The 13,075-nt window shown below is 34.4% G+C and overlaps 1 protein-coding gene across 1 annotated transcript in view; it reads left to right on the top strand.

Annotated features, from left to right (window-relative positions):
* The first annotated feature begins 12,045 nt into the window (after positions 1 to 12,045).
* The window catches only part of LOC110452837 (inositol hexakisphosphate kinase 1-like), a 34,072-nt gene continuing 33,042 nt past the window's right edge, over positions 12,046 to 13,075 (top strand). The window contains exon 1 of the mRNA XM_021501546.1: positions 12,046 to 12,081. The gene's annotated coding sequence lies outside the window, so the exon portion shown is untranslated. The remainder of the gene's footprint in view (positions 12,082 to 13,075) is intronic.

A 13,075-nucleotide genomic window follows, 5' to 3' on the forward strand; every position in this document is an offset into this window, starting at 1 on the left:
ATCTGGGAGTAAGGTAAAATGATCACAAAGAACAGTCTAGGAGTAAGGTGAAATCATGACACAGAACAATCTAGGAGTAAGGTGAAATCATCACACAGAACAATCTAGGGGTAAGGTGAAATCATCACACAAAACAATGTGGGAGTAAGGTGAAATCATCACACAGAACAGTCTGGGAGTAAGGTGAAATCATGACACAGAACAATCTAGTAGTAAGGTGAAATCATCACACAGAACAGTCTGGGAGTAAGGTGAAATCGTCACACAGAACTATCTGGGAGTAAGGTAAAATGATCACAAAGAACAGTCTAGGAGTAAGGTGAAATCATGACAAAGAACAATCTAGGAGTAAGGTGAAATCATGACACAGAACAATCTGGGAGTAAGGTGAAATCATGACACAAAACAATCTGGGAGTAAGGTGCAATCATCACACAAAACAATCTGGGAGTAAGGTGAAATCATCACACAGACAATCTAGGAGTAGGGTGAAATCATGACACAGAACAATCTGGGAGTAAGTTGAAATCATGACACAAAACAATCTGGGAGTAAGGTGAAATCATCACACAGAACAATCTAGGAGTAGGGTGAAATCATCACACAGAACAATATGGGAGTAAGGTGGAATCATCACACAGAACAATCTAGGAGTAAGGTGAAATCATGACACAGAACAATCTAGGAGTAGGGTGAAATCATCACACAAAACAATCTGGGAGTTAGGTGAAATCATGACACAAAACAATCTAGGAGTAAGGTGAAATCATCACACAAAACAATCTGGGCGCTAGGTGAAATCATCACACAGAACAATCTAGGAGTAAGGTGATATCATGACACAGAACAATCTAGGAGTAGGGTGAAATCATGACACAAATCAATCTGGGAGTAAGGTGAAATCATCACACAGAACAATCTAGGGGTAAGGTGAAATCATCACACAGAACAATCTAGGGGTAAAGTGAAATCTTCACACAGAACGATCTAGGGGTAAGGTGAAATCATCACACAGAACAATCTAGGGGTAAGGTGAAATCATCACACAGAACAATCTGGGAGTAAGGTGAAATCATCACACAAAACAATCTGGGAGTAAAGTGCAATCATCACACAGAAAAATCTAGGAGTAAGGTGAAATCATGACACAAATCAATCTGGGAGTAAGGTGAAATCATCACACAGAACAATCTGGGAGTAAGGTGCAATCATCACACAGAAAAATCTAGGAGTAAGGTGAAATCATGACACGAATCAATCTGGGAGTAAGGTGCAATCATCACACAGAACAATCTGGGAGTAAGGTGCAATCATCACACAAAACAATCTGGGAGTAAGGTGAAATCATCACAAAGAACAATCTAGGAGTAAGGTGAAATCATGACACAGAAAATCTAGGAGTAGGGTGAAATCATCACACAAAACAATCTGGGAGTAAGGTGAAATCATCACACAGAACAATCTGGGAGTAAGGTGAAATCATGACACAGAACAATCTGGGAGTAGGGTGAAATCATCACACAAAACAATCTGGGATTAGGTGAAATCATCACACAGAACAATCTAGGAGTAAGGTGCAATCATCACACAGAACAATCTAGGAGTAAGGCGAAATCATCACACAGAACGATCTAGGGGTAAGGGGAAATCATGACACAGAAAATCTAGGAGTAGGGTGAAATCATCACACAAAACAATCTGGGAGTAAGGTGAAATCATCACACAGAACGATCTAGGGGTAAGGTGAAATCATGACACAGAAAATCTAGGAGTAGGGTGAAATCATCACACAAAACAATCTGGGAGCAAGGTAAAATCTTTACACAGAACGATCTAGGGGTAAGGCGAAATCATCACACAGAACAATCTGGCAGTAAGGTGAAATCATCACACAGAACAATCTGGGAGCAAGGTAAAATCTTCACACAGAACGATCTAGGGGTAAGGTGAAATCATCACACAGAACAATCTGGCAGTAAGGTGAAATCATCACACAGAACAATCTGGGAGCAAGGTAAAATCTTCACACAGAACGATCTAGGGGTAAGGTGATATCATCACACAGAACAATCTAGGAGTAGGGTGAAATCATCACACAAAACAATATGGGAGTAAGGTGAAATCATCACACAGAACAATCTAGGAGTAAGGCGAAATCATGACACAGAACAATCTAGGAGTAGGGTGAAATCATCACACAAAACAATCGGGGAGTAAGGTGAAATCATCACACAGAACAATCTAGGAGTAAGGTGCAATCATCACACAGAACAATCTAGGAGTAAGGTGAAATCATCACACAAAACAATCTAGGAGTAAGGTGAAATCATCACACAGAACAATCTAGGAGTAAGGTGAAATCATGACACTGAACAATCTAGGAGTAAGGTGAAATCATCACACAGAACGATCTAGGGGTAAGGTGAAATCTTCACACAGAGCAATCTAGGAGTAGGGTGAAATCATCACACAAAACAATCTGGGAGCAAGGTAAAATCTTCACACAGAACGATCTAGGGGTAAGGTGAACTAATCAAGCTTGCAGAACAATCGATGTATAATGTCAAATCATCATACCTCGAAAACAATCTAGGAGCAAAGAGGAAACACTGAGCAAGCTGGGAGCAAAAGGTAAAATAGGAACAAGGTGGAAATACCTACAGAACTCAATATAACTATCTTGCACCGGTTTTAACCAATTAATTAATCATATGTAACGTTTTGTGTGTTTCCAATTTGGATAAATATTTATCAAATGATTTTATAATTTGTATGTTATGATTATTACTGGGTAAGAAATTGGGTTATAATTGTTTTGTGTGGTGTTTTTTTTACATGCACAGGTCCTTGATACACAGAAGCAGATATGGTGTGTTATAATGCTTATATTATTACATACCATAACACATGATGTGTGATTGTACATGTCAAGAATCTGTGTGTATCTGTTCATACAAACCATGATATAGACATAACACAGCGTTTTAAGTTAAGGGATCCCTGTCCCATTGTGCGGTGGATTTTCATATAAACATTAATCTCCCTTTAATATCATGGTGGATGTAACTGCAGCACACTGCCGTTAACCAAGCAGCTTCATCGGTTAGAGCGATAAGTTTTACAATATAAGGACCAGGGTTCGAATCCTGGTCTAGACACACTGCTGTTTTATACACAGAACACTAATGTTGATAACTAGTACTTTCTCATCGCATAAAATTAATTTCAGTGTAAAAACAATTCGTCATGTCACAATGGTGAGCGATGGAAAGTTTATGAAAAGTGTACCGTTTGAACAAGTATGACCCTACCGTGTTCAATAGTGTTAAATTTATTTATCCATTGAACTGCTTTCAGTCTGCATTTTCTTTAATATGAATACCAATCGGAACGTGACAAATGCTATGAAATGCGCTAACGCTTCATTATAAGTTTGTCACGTTCCACATGGCATTCATATTGAGGATGAATTCCAACTGAAAACTGCTCAATACTTATATTAGTCAAATTTAAAGTATATTTATCTAATAAAAATGTATCCATCATTATTCATCATTCACTTCAGATATGTATATGTATCGTGTATGTTTTCCCCATGAACAGCCTTGTTCTGCGACGGGTTAGTTTTATCCAACACTTTAACTATTATGACGTCATTTTGAACTTGGTTCGGTTTATAATGGCCGCTTTAAAGAGTGATAAATGTGTACTTTTTGTTGCAGTAATAGGATAATACAAACATATTACAAACTATGTTTATTTTGTAGTTTACACCATAAAGTATCGTAAATATCCTTTAATGACGGTATGCAATCCAGTGTTTTAAGTGTCCCGAGGAATTCTTATTATCGTCATAACGACTGCAGTGTGCATGCTCCTGTATCTTATATTTCTGAGATTGATATGTTTTCGCAAGTTGATCAGCGACGATCACAAAAATATCGCGATTTTGTATTCAAACTCAGGAAAGGGTATGAAAAACGAAAAAGAGTAACATATCATCTTATCACTGGTCGATGTCGCATAGCTACGAATACAGAAACTTGTGCATGTTCATGAGTAAATCTTCATCGGAAATTGGCATTTATAAATACTATACATATTTTACACAGTATTCATTAGCATCGCTTTTATTTTTGTAGAAGGCAGCATTGTAACGGCTAATTTGATTAAGAGGATCAGTTTAATACTTTGATGTAATTCTATTGAAATGCATGTGCTAGTGTTAAACAATGTATGTAGTATATTTTATTGGATTATTATGTTTTATGATACATTTGTGTGTGGATATCAATATCAATTAACACAATCTGTGAAAATATGGCAGCATATGAACAAAGAAATAATTTGCATGAAGCCAATAGAAAAAAACAGACAAGGAGAATAATATCAGGGGCCATACTCATGAAACCGTTCTCGTGCTAAAAGTAATTTTCTTTGCTCAAGCCCAATATCTTTTTTCTAATCTAATTAAGAAGAAGATCATTTTGAAGTTTTGATGTAATTGTCCATAATTTTGAAGAACTTCGGGGAGTCTTTAGCCAAATATCATTTTCATAATAAACTTTTGACTTTTTTACCCTGTCTCATGATTTAAGTGAACGACGAAAGGTTGGTTTGAGCATAGAATCCATGCTTGAGCATGAGAACGGTTTCATGAAAACAACCCAGGCGTTCCGGAATGGTAACTGTCTTCCCCTTTGGTAATTAACTTTTTTCTAGTTTTGTATTTCGTTAGAGGCATATTGTCCTAAGGACAACGCAGATCCCTCATATCTTGTTTGAGTTCATGAGGGATAGCCTTGTGGAACGGTCCCTTCACTGTTTCCAAAGATGATGGGGCCAGGCTTTGTTGTATTTATTGAAATAAGACCGATTTATGATGGTGAACCATATCTGTCGGGGCTTGTTTTTCATTTTGGATTTTCACTCGAGGGCTACATTATCAGCGCGGGTTGGACACTCGATTTTAATGTAATATATATGTGGGCTTCTGTATGGGATTCGGAAATGCTGTCCAAAACCCATCCTCGGTACACCAAGGGTACGCTCACCATTGATATGCTCTCTGCGCTCCTGAAATACTGTATGTCGGCTCATTGTGTGCCACCTTGTGGATGAGACGAAGAACACAAGTTGAGACTTCGGTGTTCATCAAACGAACTCCGTGTGAGCGTAAAGGTTTGGTTTGTTGCATTGGTTGAAGGGGTTAGCGCCTACATGAATCCGCCCTTGCGGGTTTCATCTCACCGGCGGTAGTCGATGTTCTGTTGGCGTTTGAGCGTTAAGATAAAATTGACCAGTTTTGAAGTCGGGTGTCGCTCCTCTGTAATCTTCAGCCTAGCGATTGGTCAGTTTTTTAGTGTTTTTTTTTACCCGAGACCAATCAAATAGCTATCCACGTGCCTTAAATTTGGTTATGACATATTCCAGGGATGCAGAGTCCGTAATTGATCAGCGTAACCTCTGGAGTGTCGAGAATGCCTCAAACCGAAATCCAACTAATTTTTAACGTATCCTCAACACTCAAGAGTAAAGACAACAATGGACAGGAAGGGAGGTAATTATAGATCTTGTAACTTCATCTTGTACATGGTTGTTGATAGTTTTGCTTCTCATACAGGACCTCAACACTGATAACATTTTGCCTGTTGATTTCGACCGTGCAACTTCAGTGCATATCTGTGCATATGAGTCCAAAACTATCCATCGCTTGCTGTACGGGAGATTTTGCTGAATAAAATTCCGAATGGCTTTTATATATTATATCCGAACGTAGTGGGTACAAAAGGTCCCCAAACTCATGATGGTTGATTATCATGTTTATCTTACTCTCATTAGTTAATTTTCATATTGCAAATGACAATCGGTCAATCTCGTGTCTTTATACAATTTTAAAATAAACTAACTCGAGTTAAATAAACACGCTAACCAACCATCACTCGTTGGGGAACCTCTATCTACACAACGGGGTATACGTAGGTCCAATGATTGTAACAAATCCCCATGTAATTCCGTATGAAGCCGAGTAGCCCTTAATGTGTTCATATGTGTCTTCTATATGAATAAATCCAATATCTGCAGGTAATTCCTAGTAGTTTGTTTTCTTTGTTGAACATTGTGTGTTTAATTATACGATTCTTCAGGTGTTTGACGGAAAGTACTTGAAAAGTATCCGTATACATGATGTATATTTTCGGAGTACGGCCAATACCTAGAGCCTGAGGCCGAGTTGTGGTTGTCCCTGAGTTGTGTTATCTGTTTCGGTTGCGGGTGCCGCAGTTAACATAGCAAAGTACATTTTGGTTAAGTAAAATAAAGTTGAATTCATCTTCGAATTTATAGGTTTTACCAAAATAATGCAGCAACGATACAATATATCCAATAACAGAAAAAAGACCGACATCGTTAAACAAAACCTATGTCATTGGAAAGCATTCATTAAAGTAACAATGCATAGAACAGTACTCTATTACATATTTATATATAGATACAGATAGTTGATTCAAGTCGTACTTTCCACATACAGATATACAATGATGCAATAAAATATACATAAAACATATGACGACGGCCACTCGAGTAACGTAGTTACGATAGACTGAAAGTACATGTAGTAAATATCCATGAAAAAACACTTCACTATAGATGAAACTTGGTCTTAAAAGCTTCACAATACAGTAATCAACGATACTTAATTATCACGACGTTTGATTATTCAACACCGTTCTTGTTTGATAAAACAAAGTGTAACTTCTCCTCGTAACTAAATTCATGAAATTATTATCAATGTCCGAAGTTTTATTATATAAAATGCCACGGATATCATCATAAATTAGATCTCGACCTTGTCCACAAACAACCGACACGTTCTGTTCATCACGGGTAGGTTCTCATACCTTACACCAGTTTCCAGACACACACCGGGTATCCCGATGATAATTATTTCTTTAACTGTTTATAAGTGTACATATATCTGAAGGAGTAGAAATAACATTGGTGCAGGTATTTGATGAGTCATTTAACTTTTACACTGTATAGTTTGGGTAATTGTATTAACTATAAAACGCAGTGGATCTACCCCACACCTAAATAGTTCGAGAGCGCTATATGTTGAGAACGTGTAAGGGTAACCTCACGTAGGATTTGTTTTATTTACCATAAGTTCGACGTTTATTTCCTCATGTCCTGCGTTGACCCATATATATATTGAAAAAACCACCAGGACGCTTGGTATAGGCCTCTTACAGATACTGCTGTAATACTGAGTACAAATACATGTACCTCCATGTAACAATTGTAACTAATGATTAATAATTTCATACCTTCGAAGGCGCAAAGGTATGTGCTATATTTTCCCACTTGTGTTTCTGTTTCTCTCGGTCACTGGGGAGGAAAGTTTTTAAAACGAGTTGATATGAACCATTAGCATGTCTCTCTGATCACACATAAGGAACTCCTAGCTGAAACACTCCCTCGTCGAGGCTGGATCTGAAGCCCTTGCTATCACAATCGGACCGAAAGTTAGTGCATTGACGTCAGGGGTAAAACGAATCCATACGGACATTAACAATATTAGAGACATGTACATTTCTATGAACTATATCCACAGTAAGTCAAGTTCCATAGAGTAAATAACACATGATTGTGGATCTAGATGCGTTTATAAATCATGTGGAGGAAACTAAGGAGGTGCGATGGCATACACTATTAATAATGATTATTAATATTACACATATGATTTATACATAATACAGAAACGTGCCATAACTCTTTAACGTCATTTTACCATTAGATTATATTTCAGTTTATTGTTATTTTATTTCAATACATTTATTCAACAGTAAATTAACACAGAATCTGATGAGAAAATAACGTAACGTGAAAAACTTCTAACATGTCATTATATGTATTTATGACGTATTGAAAATGTACGCCAAAACCCAAAGAGGGGTCGGCTCCTTTTGTATGGACTGAAGTGCGTTAATCTGTATTAATCGCATCAAGCCATTGGCATCAGACGCTCGGGTAACAATTCGTGATAAGAGTAAGCTCTGAGTTTTCTTTTTAACAAAGCCATGGGCAAATCGTCGCTCAGAAATACGGTTATTTGATATTTAACGAAGAACCATTAGCGTGGAGACTATGATTTCGTCATAGTGCGGACTATTGCAAAGTGAGTAAATTACTCTTTTTGATTTCGAATTATTTGTCATTTTCCTTTACATATAAAAGAGGATAGATAAAAAGCCAGAGAGGAAACTCCTTCAGTGGCCATGTGCATTGAATTAGCGCAATATGAATCAAGAACAGCTGCTATTAATGTATCGGTCATGGTGGCTTGTGACCGACTCCTCACGCCATACGCACGTCTGAAATACACATAAGTTCTGACGTCAGGACTGTCCAAATAATACTCAAAAAAGGAAATTTCTTATCAAGTGACGTCAGTTTATGTCGTCAAAATTACGTTGACTATATATTAGTTTTCACACAGGAAAAGGGTTTTTAAAAAATGGCGTGATTAACGTCAGGGATTCGTTAAATTGACTTGATTGGTATATTTTTGTATATTTCCCTCCTTTGCTTTCTTTTGCAAATCTCAATCAATCTTTCATAACTGTATCTATTTTCCCGTTTTTTAATGGACACGTGCAGAATGGCAAGTGCATGTCACATGATAATAAAAAATGAAAATATGAAGTTAATAATTGATTATACAGTCAGTTAGATAATGTTCATGACAAGTCATTTGGGTTTTATTGTTAAATACAAATATCACTATTTAATTGGAAAATGCAGATATTTTTTTCAATAAGACATCTGTATTTCAGTTAGAGATATCTGTATTTTAATTAGAGATCGTATTTAAAATAAAATTAACTCAGTAGATATATTTGTTTTTTTGAAATACAGATATAGCACAAATTATACAAGAAACATCTAAAGATATCGTTAATTTTATTTTGATTTATAGAGATATAATACAGAAATATGTAGTTTCTAGTCTGTTTCATACTCACCCCACAGGTAACTTACCTGTGTGAAAGTTGCCCGTCTGACTTGTAGCTTTTCTGTGTATGTAAGGTATTTTTGGACATATATTTTAGAAGTTTTAATAAATATTAAGGGGTTTGAAATTGATGAAATGAGATAATAAATAAACACCTAATTGTCCGAAATTCATTTATGCATATATATATATATATATACATGATACATATACACATGCATATATATACACACATGATACATCATACATGAAGTACAACAGTCAAACATATCAATATATACACATGATACATCATACATGATGTACAACAGTCAAACATATCAATATATACACATGATACATCATACATGATGTACAACAGTCAAACATATCAATATATACACATGATACATCATACATGATGTACAACAGTCAAACATATCAATATATACACATGATACATCATACATGATGTACAACAGTCAAACATATCAATATATACACATGATACATCATACATGATGTACAACAGTCAAACATATCAATATATACACATGATACATCATACATGATGTACAACAGTCAAACATATCAATATATACACATGATACATCATACATGATGTACAACAGTCAAACATATCAATATATACACATGATACATCATACATGATGTACAACAGTCAAACATATCAATATATACACATGATACATCATACATGATGTACAACAGTCAAACATATCAATATATACACATGATACATCATACATGATGTACAACAGTCAAACATATCAATATATACACATGATACATCATACATGATGTACAACAGTCAAACATATCAATATATACACATGATACATCATACATGATGTACAACAGTCAAACATATCAATATATACACATGATACATCATACATGATGTACAACAGTCAAACATATCAATATATACACATGATACATCATACATGATGTACAACAGTCAAACATATCAATATATACACATGATACATCATACATGATGTACAACAGTCAAACATATCAATATATACACATGATACATCATACATGATGTACAACAGTCAAACATATCAATATATACACATGATACATCATACATGATGTACAACAGTCAAACATATCAATATATACACATGATACATCATACATGATGTACAACAGTCAAACATATCAATATATACACATGATACATCATACATGATGTACAACAGTCAAACATATCAATATATACACATGATACATCATACATGATGTACAACAGTCAAACATATCAATATATACACATGATACATCATACATGATGTACAACAGTCAAACATATCAATATATACACATGATACATCATACATGATGTACAACAGTCAAACATATCAATATATACACATGATACATCATACATGATGTACAACAGTCAAACATATCAATATATACACATGATACATCATACATGATGTACAACAGTCAAACATATCAATATATACACATGATACATCATACATGATGTACAACAGTCAAACATATCAATATATACACATGATACATCATACATGATGTACAACAGTCAAACATATCAATATATACACATGATACATCATACATGATGTACAACAGTCAAACATATCAATATATACACATGATACATCATACATGATGTACAACAGTCAAACATATCAATATATACACATGATACATCATACATGATGTACAACAGTCAAACATATCAATATATACACATGATACATCATACATCATGTACAACAGTCAAACATATCAATACTGATACATTACATTTCATTTTCATTACACGTTTTAAGCCACCAAATACAAGACAAGCTAAAATATGTGCGTAAATAGCTATGGCGGAAAACTGCCCATATTTCCCCAAGGCGGCATTTATGAATACGGGAAAAATTAATGAGTAAATAATTTCTAGTAGCAGAAATGCATGGAAAAGATATCAAACCAATTGAATATGGATTTTTGAACTTTTGAGATATTAGGTATTGTTAATACAATACTGTAAATATAGCCATATTCACTATATCTATGAATACTTTCATCACTTTCCCATCCGAGGATCAACTTTTGAATACATTTTTTGATTCCGTGATGTAATACTTAAAAATGAATCGTATAACGGTAAAGTGCTCAAAATAATGAAAAACATGGATGATCAAGTTTCTCAAAACTGTTTCTTGGGTTAAAACAGATTGTATTTCCATATTAGTGCAGCTGAATGTGTAACGCAGTTTACTTTTGACCAGAAGTGAACGGTGCACGTTCGAATCCACGTTCAGATTTACTTTTTTTAACATTTAGGCAAGCGATCTTTTTTTCTTAAATAAGTAATGAAATATTTTTCAAATCAATAGAACATTTTATTGATATTTTAATAACATACATATTGATTTATCTTCTATGGAATCATATCATCAAATTCCTGCACACGTGGACAGTACAGCTACGCTTTGTAGATAAGACATCATTTTAAATGATAGTAATTTTATTTATTATTTAAACACAAACAAATGATGCCGAAATATAAAATATGTGGGATTGTTGCGTCATAATTAAAAAGGCCAAGCAAAAAAAACCACCATTCTTACTAGATATTTAGGCATCTTATTAAATGTTACAATAAAAAGAAAAGTTTCATTTTATAACTATTTATATTATTATTTTAATATGTTTAAAGTACAAAATGATTACAAAATAAAATAACACATTTCATCTTATTACATGTCATATCAGCAGCACAAGAACTACAGAATGGATATATTTGATATATATATATAATTAATATTGAAATATTTTAAATTAACATTTGCTATTAAAAATTTGAAAGTCTTATATTATGTATTATTAAATTATATATGATCAGCTTCCAGCTTAGATCGAACACCACCCTACTAGATAGAAGGGTTAACCAAGGTAAAAATGCATGTATAAATACTGCCGATACTTCTCAGAAACAGACTATAATCTTTCTAACAACATTCTTCCCCATGTTATTTTAAAAAGTGGGGGACCTGAGAACAAGCCTTAAGAGACATCTCTATTGAATACAGGTTTGTACAAGTATATATGTAGGTATATTTTGTTGAGAAAAGGCGTATATTTGGCGTAAAATCTATGACATTTGTAGAAGGTCTGTTTATTTACATCGTGTTTCGTCAAACTACTTAATGTACCCAAACAACCATACATAAAGGCACAGGTACGCAGACTAATGTTATCAAGGGAGATAAGCCATGGTTTACGGATTCCTGTAAACAACGATATAGAGATTATAAATATGCACTGTATACTTTCAATGTTTGTAAATCTAATGTGAACAGAGAATCACTAGTAAATTAAAAAAAAATGTATAAGAAACTTGAGTATAAGTTAAAAAGAGAGTATAAATGTCAGCAAGGAGACATGTTAAATTATTTAAGAAAGTACAACCCGCGAACTTTTTACAACAGGAAACGTAAACAAAACTTCAATGTGGATTTAAATGTAGAAGATTTTTACCATCACTTTTATTCATTGGGATCTGGTGAGCACGCGATAGACAGGGACATATCCGACTTTCTTAAAGGTTATGACGTGAATTCTGATGATCTACATCCTCATGAACTAGATATAGAAAAAACAGAGATTGAGATTCTGGCTGCTATTAAAAAGCTTAAAGCTAACAAAGCTTGTGGACAAGATGGAATTTTTAATGAATATTTTATTATTTGCAAAGATATTTCAATGCCATGTTATTGTTATTTGCAATAATATATTCAAGTCTGGTTGTTTCCCGTCATCGTGGTCACTTGGTAATATAATTCCTGTTTTAAAAAAAGGTGACATTAATAACACGGACAACTATAGAGGTATCACCTTGTTAAGTTGTGCTGGTAAACTTTTTACTGCTATCATAAATGAAAGACTCGTATCGTTTGAAATGAAATATAATAAAGTAACAGACGCCCAGTTTGGATTTAGAAAAAACGCTTCTACTGTAGACGCCATTTTCGCTTTACAATCTTTAATTAATCGTACTTAAAAAAGAAAAGAAAAAACGTCTCT

This window comes from Mizuhopecten yessoensis, unplaced genomic scaffold (genome assembly GCF_002113885.1).
Source record: "Mizuhopecten yessoensis strain PY_sf001 unplaced genomic scaffold, ASM211388v2 scaffold6913, whole genome shotgun sequence".
NCBI classification, from domain to species: domain Eukaryota; kingdom Metazoa; phylum Mollusca; class Bivalvia; order Pectinida; family Pectinidae; genus Mizuhopecten; species Mizuhopecten yessoensis.